The sequence below is a fragment of the Tupaia chinensis genome, unplaced genomic scaffold, assembly GCF_000334495.1.
Source record: "Tupaia chinensis unplaced genomic scaffold, TupChi_1.0 Scaffold000364_1, whole genome shotgun sequence".
Classification (NCBI taxonomy): Eukaryota; Metazoa; Chordata; class Mammalia; order Scandentia; family Tupaiidae; genus Tupaia; species Tupaia belangeri.
Window position 1 is genome coordinate 515,793 of NW_006159861.1, and position 11,790 is coordinate 527,582.

At 40.1% G+C, this 11,790-nt stretch overlaps 1 long non-coding RNA gene across 2 annotated transcripts in view; it reads left to right on the plus strand.

The window, feature by feature from the left end:
* The window catches only part of LOC114008653 (uncharacterized), a 23,107-nt gene extending 15,519 nt beyond the window's left edge, over positions 1-7,588 (plus strand). Inside the window, exons 3-4 of one of the 2 annotated variants that reach the window (XR_003550170.1) lie at positions 4,108-4,275; positions 7,179-7,588. This is a non-coding gene — a long non-coding RNA (uncharacterized LOC114008653). The remainder of the gene's footprint in view (positions 1-4,107; positions 4,276-7,178) is intronic. The other variant, XR_003550169.1, reaches the window with a different exon arrangement.
* Positions 7,589-11,790: the final 4,202 nt, after the last annotated feature.

Sequence of the window (11,790 nt, forward strand, 5' to 3'; positions counted from 1 at the left end):
TATATATTATTACTTATACATTAAATTGCTATACATCATTTAGACTGTGAAGAGACTTTAAAGCTAAAGAATGCCTTAAATACCAGGTAGCCTGGTTTTAGTAAACGTCTTTGTCAGATTATACCAATAATCTTTCTGGTTTGTTCATGATCTTCTTGTCTCGTGTTAGAAAGAGGACGTTTTTATGTCTTTTAATGTCAACGTTATGTGATGTCATTAGTTGGGTTGTAGTGATCCATTTCTCTTAAGTGAAAGTAAGCCTCAAAAAAATGGGAGCTGGGAATCCTTTTTTTAAAGCAAGATACTTTCTGAATTTGATTCCTTGAAGAACATGGATGACTCAGTCAACTTTCTACCTGTCTTCTCGATTCCTGTGCCTTGCTGGACAGCCATTGAAGGCCCTGGCAGGACAGAATGGGGTCAGAGAAGCATATGCTGGAAGGACACGGGACCCTTTTTTGGGCCCAGCAAATGTCATTGGACTCTCCATAAAAAAAAGGTGGCTGACAAATGGTCATTGAAGTAATTGCCTTAAATTAAGGAGCTAGTGCCTTCTCAAACTGATAAAAACAAGTTTACAGAATACGTGTTTTGACAAGTATTCTGCTTTTCTGTGGAAGTGAGACACCTGTCAAGAGAACTGATAACTTAACTTGCTTTTCTATTAATTTGCTGTCCTGCAGTCAAAATAAAGCCTCCATCTATTTCATGCTAGGTAATAGGAAATGATTTAATAGTTGAACCAAGAAATGAGAGTCGAATAATGTATGATGACCATAAACGTGTCACTTGTTCTAGGTGGATGGGAGGACTCAGTCCTGTTTGCTCATTGAGAAGAGGAACTGGAATTATCTGCTAGAAGAAATATTTCAGTTCCAACTTAAATCAAACTAATGCAATGAGAAAAGAATACCATTAATTTAATTTATGCTCTCGTTTGAAGCTTAGATTGCATATTGAACTTGGAGAACTTTTTTTAAAGTTCGTTGATAGTGATGCAATTTAACTCAATGGCTATTGAAAATTTCATCCAGTAAATTAAACTGAAATGACCAAATTTAGCCAATTTTCTTACCTCAGTTTCATTTCTTTGTTTAAGCTATTGATCAAGTCAGGTAAATGATACATTGAACTAAAAGATGAAAAGGTAAACCTTAGAATACAGCTATACACCAGAAAGCTAATCTACCCCTTACATTGTAGAGGGATTTAATTACTTTAAAAGTGCTTTTAGTCACAGGCAGATAATTCTCACCATTTTCCCTTTGTTCTTACACTCATGCACAGAGACTGTTTTAGTTTAGTTTTAACCTGTTACACCACAGGAGTGCTCCTCAGGCGTGCTAGGTACAATGTGAATCTTCAGTAAGGCAAAGGATTTAGAAATGAGAGAAGTAGCCAACGTCTAGAATTTGGAAATGAATTTTTGAATCCAGAAATATAAAACTTACCTTTGTCAAGAGAATCTTTGAATTTTACTTTTTTGGGGGGGTTGTCATTAGATGCGTGTGCTCCCCAAAGAGGAGAGAGACAGAAACAGAGAGAAGGAAAGTGAGGCTATCCCTGGGGGAATAGCCATATCATAATTCCTTCTCCTCTCGAGATTTTGGGCATGCATGCACACATGCCTGGCACGATTTTCAAGCTGCCAAGTTTGGGACTGGGTTGGCCATGTAGGAGTCCAGGACCCTAACCTCCACACCACCTTCTGGCCTAAAACTTAAAATTTCAGTTGGAGGGACCAGCAGATGGTGTAATGGTTACATTGCTGGGCTCCCACATAGTTCACCAAGATTGGAGTTCCAGACCCAGTGGCTTAAAACTCATGCCTGCAGGGAACCCGCAGTTAGCGTAATGGCTATGTCGCTGGACTCCCACGTAGTTGACTGCGGTTCGCGTCCCAGACCCGGTGGCTTAAAACTCACGCTGGGCGCGTGTGTGTGCATGCCCAAGATCCTGAGAGGAGAATGGAGGAGAAGGGATTGCGGCGTGACCATCCCCCCTGGGGGGTGATTTCTCTTTCTGTCTCTATGTCTCTCTCTGTCTGTCTGGCGAGCGCACACACCCTATAGCAAAAACTTCTCCAAAAAAAAAAAAAAAAAAAAAAGCAAACAAAACCCTCATGCCTGCATGCCTAAAATCCAGGTAGGAGAGTAGAGTGTGAAGTGACCATTCCCCCTGGGGGGTGATTTCTCGCTTTCTGTCTCTCTATCTCTACAGTGAGCACATGCATGCATCCAAGGGCAAAAATCAGAATCTCTTAAAAAAAAATTCACTTGGATTTTTTTTTTCTTCTGATTTATACCATAGGAAGTGTTTGCTGAAGAGAGACAGAGAGAGAAGGAAAGTGAAAAATCATCACCCTCCCAGGTGGGATGGCTACACTACACTCTCTTCTGCTCTCCCCTCTTGGGATTTTGGACACACTTGCATACACGCCCAGCTGTTTTCAAGCTGCTGGGTCTGAGACTGGAACCGTAAAGTCAGCCACGTAGGATTCTGAGCATTAATCACCACACTAACTGCTGGCCCCATGTGCTTATTATGATTTGGAACTTAAGAACCTGCATTCTCAAAAGAAAAACGGTTATTATGCCCAAATATATAATATATATATATTTGGGAAATCTGACTTGTTTTCTCTCCTAGGTCCTTAACTTGCATTCTGACCATTTCCTAACGAGTAACTTGTTTCCTGCTACTCCAGAGGAAGTAAATATAAACGATCGTATTCCCCTGTGTTTTTAGCCAGGCCACGTTGGCTTAAAATTGCATCTCTGATTTCAGTTGAAAGAATCGCTTAGGAAAAGAAAGACATACATGTGAAAGCCAGGATCTAAAAATAGGTTCTAAACATGAAAGAAGAAAGAACCGTAGTTTTTCCTGTACTTGGAGCAATATAAATGTCAATATGGAGGCAGAGGACTGTCACGGGAAAGGGAGGAAAATGAAAAGTGCTCTTGAGAAAGAGGATTTTTAAGAAAATTAAGCACTCTGAAATAGATCGCTATTTCTATTCTATGTAAAAGATTCCTCTTCGAAAACACTCACACACACCCTGAGAGATTAAAGCGAATGATATTTACAAATGTGCAATATACAGTTCCCAACGGACTATGAAAAATTAAACGTGCAGACAGTTTGGTGCATAATTGCACACCAAACCCAACAAAGAGAACAATTATAAAATGATATGACTAATATTTGCAATTTCATTCAGTTTAACTAATTTTCATTGGAGACACAGTGTATCTAGCTAGCCCAGTGATTTGGTAGGGTAGAGAATGAGCAGTCATATATTTATGCAGTATGCTAGTTATCTTTCTCCAAAGAGGGTTGTGAATGATTATGAATTCTTGACTTCCAGTGTTCTGAGATTCCCCACAAACACCATCAAGTCTTCTGCCATTAGAAAATAATTCCTCCAAACTACTTAAAATGCAATAAAAAAGTTTCATTGGCATATTTTCCAACTGTGGGGTATAAAAGTTTAGAAACTATACTATATTATTTTTAATGCAAATAAAATGAATAGTTTTAGTATTAAAAATAGAATACATTCTATATCTGTGAAAATATAAAGAATTAAGAATATTTATGCCTATCAATCCATGGCTTGTGCTGAATTTAAAATAAGGTATGGAGAATGGAAGACTAAAACAAACAAACAAACAAACAAAAATCAAAAAACCTTAGTCTGTAGATGTATTTTTTTGTGTCTAGAAGATAAATAGCATCATAGGTATTAGCAATTTATTAGGATCTAATTCCTTTAGGAGTTTTCTTTCTTATTTGTACTATGGTTTATGGTGTCTTTTAATATACCAAATGCTTTTTTTCTTATACAATGCTAACTATGGTGGTACTGTCTAATTGTTAGAAACTGAAGCTCATTAGTTTCTGTAAAGATTTCAAGATAATAAGGTGACCATGTAATATGGCCGTGAGTGTGATTCATGGATTGTGGCTAAGGATACAGGGCATGGGATACTGTTCCCTTCCAACATGGTATTTCCAAACAGAGAAATCATACTGACTCACCGACCTCATTTCAAAACGCATTCCTAGTACTGAACTCTAAAATGAAAATCTTTTATTTATTTTTAGATACTAAACACTTATTGGCATAAAGGATTTTAAAAGGAAGACTCTCTAAAATAAAAGAAGACTCTCTTGTCTTATGGGTACCTTTTGTTATGAGCTGTGATGAAAACCAAGAGCGCATCATTCAAACACACATTAATGAGGGTGGATTTTGTCAGGGCATAAATAAAGGTGAGAGTCCGTCATCTCAGATCATCGTCGACGACGGGAGAACCCCGACGTAGGGCCCGGATTAATCCTCCATTTGGATCGTGGAAATACCGCCGCTTATTTCCCTCTTTCTGTCCTTCCTGCCAGGAATCACAGAGCCACACGTACCACCATTCCAATCATGATGAATGAGAGCTTAGCCCAGGGGACTTGATTTCTCTGTCCGACTCTGATCTTTATTTTTAAGTAATATTTCTTATACTTTCTAGATCTTAACCGGCATTCTCTTTGTGGTACGTTTTCTAAAAACCGTGTTGGAATAAGACAGGGTATAAATAAATAAAATGTGGTGATATGTGTTATCTCAGAATAAAATGAAAAATGATTCCATCCTTTTAAGAATTCAAAAGGCAGGGTATGAACGTAAGCAAAGAAACGCCTTGAGAGAAGAGTTTACCGGGGCCCAGGGCTAACAGTTCCCAAGGGGGAGGACAGTAGACGCATTGTAACTCTGTGAGGGTGACCTCTGTCCCCAGATGTCGAGCCTTCTGTCAGCATGCCAGCTGCTGCACATCTGTGCCCACCGCTATTTACAGATGTCTGGAGCCAGGGCTATTACAATTGTTCACACGACGTACCAAGCTTCTTATGCCTAAAATCATAAAAATGCTGCAAAAGTGAGATCACACACATTTGAACATCATCTGGTTTTTATTCAGAAATATCTGTGATGTCTATGACATTCTGAAAATCTGTTGGAAGTTTTATTTACAGTTGGCCTGTTTCAGGAACAAACATTGCCTTGCCATGTGGGGAATACCTAATCCAAATCAGAATTGTGAACGTTGAGCTCCTTAGGTGCATGGGGAATTGGGAGAGAAGCAAACAGTTCTCTTCGGGTCAACAAACCTCGAAGCCACACTACTGGATGATGACTGCGTCTTCTTTTCTTCAAAAAGTAAAATTCTATGCCTCATTAAAATATGTCACATTCATGAAGAGCTGACTGACATGGGAGAGAGACGGGCATGGCTCGATCTTTAGTTTTTCTGGGTAAGAATCCTTAACTGGAAGCAGCATCCTAGGGAGTGCTGAAGGTCAATTGCACTTTGTGGTAACTGGTGTTGAGCAACACCCACAGGGCTGCCTGGGGTGATAGCCCTTGGATAAAAACTGCTCCTCCTGTTCCTTGTGAATTGCCTGGTCTCTCTGTAATCTTTTTCTTCCTTCATTAAAGTTCTCATAAAAAAAAATAACAAAAACAAAAACAACAGAGACCTGACTACATTTGTAATTTAGTACTCAGGTCATGCTGCACAATCAGAGAACTGCATTATGGAGGTGTTTTTTTTTTCTTTTTCTATTTTCTGGATTTGGCTACTGACAGTTCAGTTCTGAAATTGATCCTTAGAAAAGCCTTTTTACTGCCCACCTAGGTCGCTTTTTCCAGCCTGGTCATCATTAGAAGCAGATCTGACATTTTGACCTCCTTGACACCTTTCCTACTGGTTTGGAACTGAGTTGGAATTGGCTCAATTCTGTAATGACATATTTGTGAACTTTTTAAAAGGACATATTTAACTTTTCTTTATTGTTTCAAAGGAATTACAGCCAAATAATGCAAAAAGTTAAAAAAAAAGGATAAAATCTAGGGATCAGCAGTTGGTGTGATGGTTAAGGCACTGGATTCCCACATGGCTAACCATGGTTCAAGTCCTGGACCTGTTGCTCTCTCTCTCTCTTTCTTATGTCTCTCTCCAATGAGCACATGTACCATATAGCAAAATTTTAATGTGAAAAAAAAAATGGTTCGAGTGGAATTCCCTATCTATCCATCGGTTGATCATAGACTCTGTTCAAGTTCAAGAACTCTGTGGTTCGAGTGGAATACCCTATCTATCCATCAGTTTATCATAGACTCTGTTCAAGTTCAAGAACTCTGCACACACCTCACTGGAGCTCTGCCTGGCAGGTAGCACCAGCTCTGTGCACTTTTCTCACAGTCAGTGGTTGTGTCAGACCACACGCTCATGTACTTCCAGTAGCTGGGCTGTGCTATGTTACGAACTATGTCGAATTTCCCTTTGCTACCAATGTCCCTATAGATGTTATAGGCCCTTGGGACTTTTAAATAATTAAAAAATGGTATGTATCCAGGGCTCTAGTATTATCAATACATGACCAATGCCCATTATCTGTCACAAAGATTGCATTTCTGATCAGTGACTCCATTTGGAATCTTACCTCACCATTTTGTAAAGTATTAGGTTGTTGGAAAAGTCATGACATATTTTTCTATATTTTTTCCTATGCAAAAAATGCATCATGATTTTCCTGACAATCCAATAGCTTCATACTATGCAAGAATTAGCTTCTCATTTCATAGCTAAGTGAAACATATCAAGCAAGAAGACATGCTTATAGGAATGAGTAGTTTTATTTCATGACATAACTATAAATGCTTAATCAAGTAATCATAGCTTTACTGAGCTTATCGTTCTTAAGGTTAGTACTGTTATAGTTAAGCATGAAAATAGCTTTTTAAAAAATGTTATTCATCCATTTATTAATTCATTCATTCACACAAACCTGTCGTCAGTCTTTAAGTTAACATACAATGATTTGGTTAGCAGGGAAGGGATTTTGAAGATTGTTAAGTAGAAGTGTGCTGAAGTTCTACTGGATGTGAAACTATGCTATATAGTTTATAAACGACAACTGAGCTGGATTCAAACATCAGAAACATTTGGATCTCAGCTAATCACACAATTTGTAATCTTGAGAAAATGTTTTAAACATTCTAACCCAGTTTTCTTATGTCTTTATCCATGGTATATTTTTTTTCATGACAATGTGTAGTTTTGTTGTTATTTGGTGTTTTGATTGAGAAAAGCTTGATACCTACTTCTTCTTCCTCCCTAAAGGCAGAGTACAAAACCAGTGGAAGAGTGGCTGTCAAAGACTTTGGAAGATCCAGCAGATGAAGACTTGGCATGTCTCATTGGCTTTAGTAGCACTGGGGCCATTGACCAGCTTAATGGCATAACGGACCATGGCAACTGCACTGGTAGGGGTACAAGGTGGACTGAACGAGAAGTGGGAAGCTTGAGACAAGGAGTATAGATTATTCTTCTGAGAAGTTGGCAGTAAAGGGAAGAAGTATTTAAGAAAACATATGGACGGGAACATGAGTCAGGAAGAATGCTTTTCATTGTACTGGAATTTCATGCGTACTTTCTCTTGAATCTTTCCATCTTCTCCTATAAGTTGATGCAAGAGTAATTGTGCTTTTGGCATTGTTGAAATTTGCTATTTGATATTGGATACACTCTTAAATAAATGTAGTTAAAAATTTATTTTTCTATTTTAGGGTTTTTCCCATTGGGCATATATGTTCGCTGGAGAGAGAGAGAGAGATAGAAAGTGAGAAATCACCCCCTAAGGAGGATGGCCATTTCACAATCTGTGCTCCTCTAGTCTCCTCTTGGAATTTTGGGCATGCACGCACATATGCCCAGTGTGATTTTCAAGTTTCTGGGTCCTGGACTCATTCTGTGGTTGACAATGGTGGGTGCAGCACCTTAACAACCACCATGCCACATGCTGGTCCCAGTTACACATAATTTTAAAGCACATTTCTGGCTTTATGTTTTCTATTTATTTATTTATTTATTTTGCCAATGACTTATTACTTGCTGTTTATTTGATATTTATTTTAAACTATAGAAATGTTGTCAGACAAAAAGCAAATCTAAGCAATTTTCTTACTTGAGCTCAAAACGGGTCAATGGAGATAACTCATAACATCAACACTCATTGGCCCAGGAACTGCTAAAGAACATACAGTGCAGTGTGGACTCAAGAAATTTTAGAAAGGAGACAAGAGCTTTGGCAATGAGTGGCGCAGTGGCTGGCCATCGGAAAGTGACAACGACCAATGAGAGACATCATCAAAGCTGGTCCTCCGCTATTCTACAGTCACTTGGCATTTGAAGCAAATCGGAAAGGTGAAAGAGCTTGATAAGTGGGTGCCTCATGAGATGATTGAAAAGTTTTAAAAATCATTTTTAGGTGTTGTCTTTCTTATTCTATGCAACAGCAATGAATCATTTCTCCATCAGATGGTGACTTGAAACAACAAGTGGATTTTATACAACAACTGGCAATGACCAACTCAGTGGTTGGACCAAGAAGAAGCTCCAAGCACTTCCCAAAACCAAGCTGGCACCAAAAAAAGGGTCATGGTCATTGTGAGGTAGGGTCTGATCCACTCCATCTTTCTGGATCCTGGTGAAACCATTGGATCTGAGAAGTGTGCCCAGCAAATCGAGGAGACACGGTGAAAACTGCACTGCCTGCAGCCGACATTAGTCAACAGAAAGGGCCCAGTTCTTCTCTCAACATTGCCCACTCACACATTGCACAACATGTTCCAGAAAATCCCTTATTTTTCTGATTTTCTAAAAAATAGCATTTCTTCTTCTTTTGCCCTAATAAATATGGAGGATGAGAGAGGGTTAGTGGGCACATACCTGGTGTGTCCTCTTTCTCTCCCTCTGAATTCAGGTCTCTGTGTCTCCAGTAGTAGTCATTCCGTGTGTTTCAGGACTGTGCTGGACAGAACACTCCTGTCTTCATTTGACTGTGGTATTAAGAGGTGGAGCCTTTCGCAGGTGTCTAGGATTAGATAAGGTCCTTAGGGTAGGGCCTCCATGACTGATGCCTGGTAGCTTCCTAAGGAGGGTGGCAAGGACAGACACACAGACACAGGGACACAAACTCTTGCTCTCTTGCCATGTGATGCCCTGTGCTCTCCTGAGATTCTTCAGAGAGTCCCTACTAACGAGAAAACCCTCACCACATGTGGTCTCTCGTCGGACCTCCGAAACTGCGAACTACACGGTCTCCGCAATGACACAATTGGCAGTGTTCAGGTCCTAGCAACGGAGAGTGGACTAATCCATAGGTCAGCTTCATCACCTTTGATATTTCAACTGAATAACCACTTCTGCAAGGCAGCTTTCTCTCACTCTCCTTGACCCTTCCTGCACACCCACCCCAAGTTGGATTAGAGCTCCGTGTACTCATCCTCACGGTATTATGTGCTTTTCCTTCACAGCACTTAATTATGAGTTAATAACTATTACATAAATAGTCATTATGGGGACCAGCAGATAATGTAATAGTTACATCGCTGGGCTCCCAGATAGTGGACTGTGGTTCAAGTCTCGAACCTGGTGGTTTAAAACTCGTGCTGGATGCAAGTATGTACGTGCCCAAAATCCCAAAAGGAGAATATGTCTTGCTTTCTGTCTCTCCGGCTCTCTCTGTCTCTCCAGTCAGCACACACTCCCTATGGCAAAAATCTCTCTTGCTGAAAAAATATTATTATTATGAAATTTTTGCACCGGATTGTGAGTCTTCTAACTACAGGGGGTCTGGATCACCGTTTTACTAGCACTATGCCTGGTGCAAAGTGAGAGGACAGTAACTAGTTGCTAAAGTTGCCGTTAAATCGACTGTGTGGTCGGCAGAAGGATAACCCTGGCTGGGAGGTCTGCCGTTGGAGTGGGCGTCTGTGCGTCCCTATCCGGCTCAGTTCAGCTGACTGTAGTCTTTTGTGTCTGTTTAGCATTTCTCCCAGAGGAATCTGTGTGTAAGCAAAAGCAAAATTCGTGTTATGATCAAGTCGTTCCCTCATATATCAACCATGTTGGAACAAATTTGCATTTTTGAAATAGGCATTATGGAAGAACGGACTGTACAATTTTGTCATATGGTTGCTGACGTTTGGCGTCAATTGATGATGTCAGATTGCTAACCAACCTATACGATCTCAGAAAAGTCTCCTGGTTACCAATAACACTAAACATCTGGGCAGTGGTGACTTTCCCAGATATTATAGCAAAAGGCTTAAAATTAAAAGGCAGTGTGATGTTGTGAGAAAGGAATGGACAAAAAGAAACTCAAAAAGTAGCTGAATGGAGCAAATGCAGCAGTTGATTAACTAGTAAAAAGTCCTCACAGGACTCTAACCATGGAGCCTAGGAAATCAAAGGTAAGGAGATTGCCAACAAATTTACATGCACCAGTTTAGCAAAATTAAGAAATCTTGGTTTTTGTTTTTTGTTTTTGAGAGGTCTTTGCTATAGGGCACGTGCGCTCTCCAGAGAGACAGAGAGAGAGAGAGAGACAGAAAGCAAGAAATCATCCCCCAGGAGGGATGGCCACGCCGCAATCTCTTCTCCTCCATTCTCCTCTTGGGATCTTGGGCACGCACGCACATGTGCTCAGTGTGAGATTAAGCCACCAAATCCGGGACTCGAACCATGGTCAACTATGTGGGAGTCCAGCGACATAGCCATTATGCCAACTGCTGGTCCCAGGAAATCTTATAATACCAAGTGTTTCCTAGATGATAACAGATCTAGAACTCTTTTTATACTATTAAATGGAATGTAAATAGGCATGAGAATTTTAGAAAACAATTTAGTTTTATCTCACAGAATCAAATTTGTCTTCCTAAGGTTCAACGAATTCTCTCCTGCACTAAATAAAAGAGCCCTGTGGGGGCCAGCATGTGGTGTAGTGGTTAAGGTGCTGGACTCCCCCATGGTCTAGTGGTTCAAGTCTTGGACACAGTGGGCACATGGGTGTGTGTGCCCAAAATCTCAAGAAGAGAATGGAGGAGAAGGGGTTGTGGTATGGCCATCCCCCTGGGGGATGATTTCTCACTTCTTCTCTTTCTCTCTCTGTCTCTCTGGATGTGGGGGCCAGCATGCGGTGTAGTGGTTAAGGTGCTGGACTCCCCCATGGTCTAGTGGTTCAAGTCTTGGACACAGTGGGCACATGGGTGTGTGTGCCCAAAATCTCAAGAAGAGAATGGAGGAGAAGGGGTTGTGGTATGGCCATCCCCCTGGGGGATGATTTCTCACTTCTTCTCTTTCTCTCTCTGTCTCTCTGGTGAATGCATATGCACTATAGCAACAACAACAAGAACAAAAATCTCTACAGAAAAACTAAAAAGAGCGGTGTGAATCCATTAACATGTAGTCTGTTTCTTTTCTGTCTTTTTTTGGAGGGGTTTTTGTTTTAGGACTTGTGTGTTTGCTGGAAAGACAGAGACAGAACCCCACAATCCCTTCTCCATTCTCATCTTGGCAATTTGGGCATGTACACACACACGCCACTGGTATGAGCTTCAAGCCCCAGGGTCTGGGACTCCAACTCTGGCCAGTCAGGTGGGAGTCCAGCCCCTTAACCACTACACCACCTGCTGGTCCAAAATGTCTTTTTCTTTAGATTGATTTTCATAGTCGTTGGAAGAGTTTATTAAAGATTGGAATTATTTGTGTATTGAACTTACACAAATAGTGTTAATAGTAAACCATCTTGGCTTTGCGTCGAAATAAAATATTTTAATAATAAATTCAATTTATTTAATGGCAGGGGTAGTCAACCTTTTTTTTTTTTTTTTTTTTTTTTGGTACATTTTTTCTAGGGCTTGGTCCATTTAATTTAAATTTTCAATTTAGT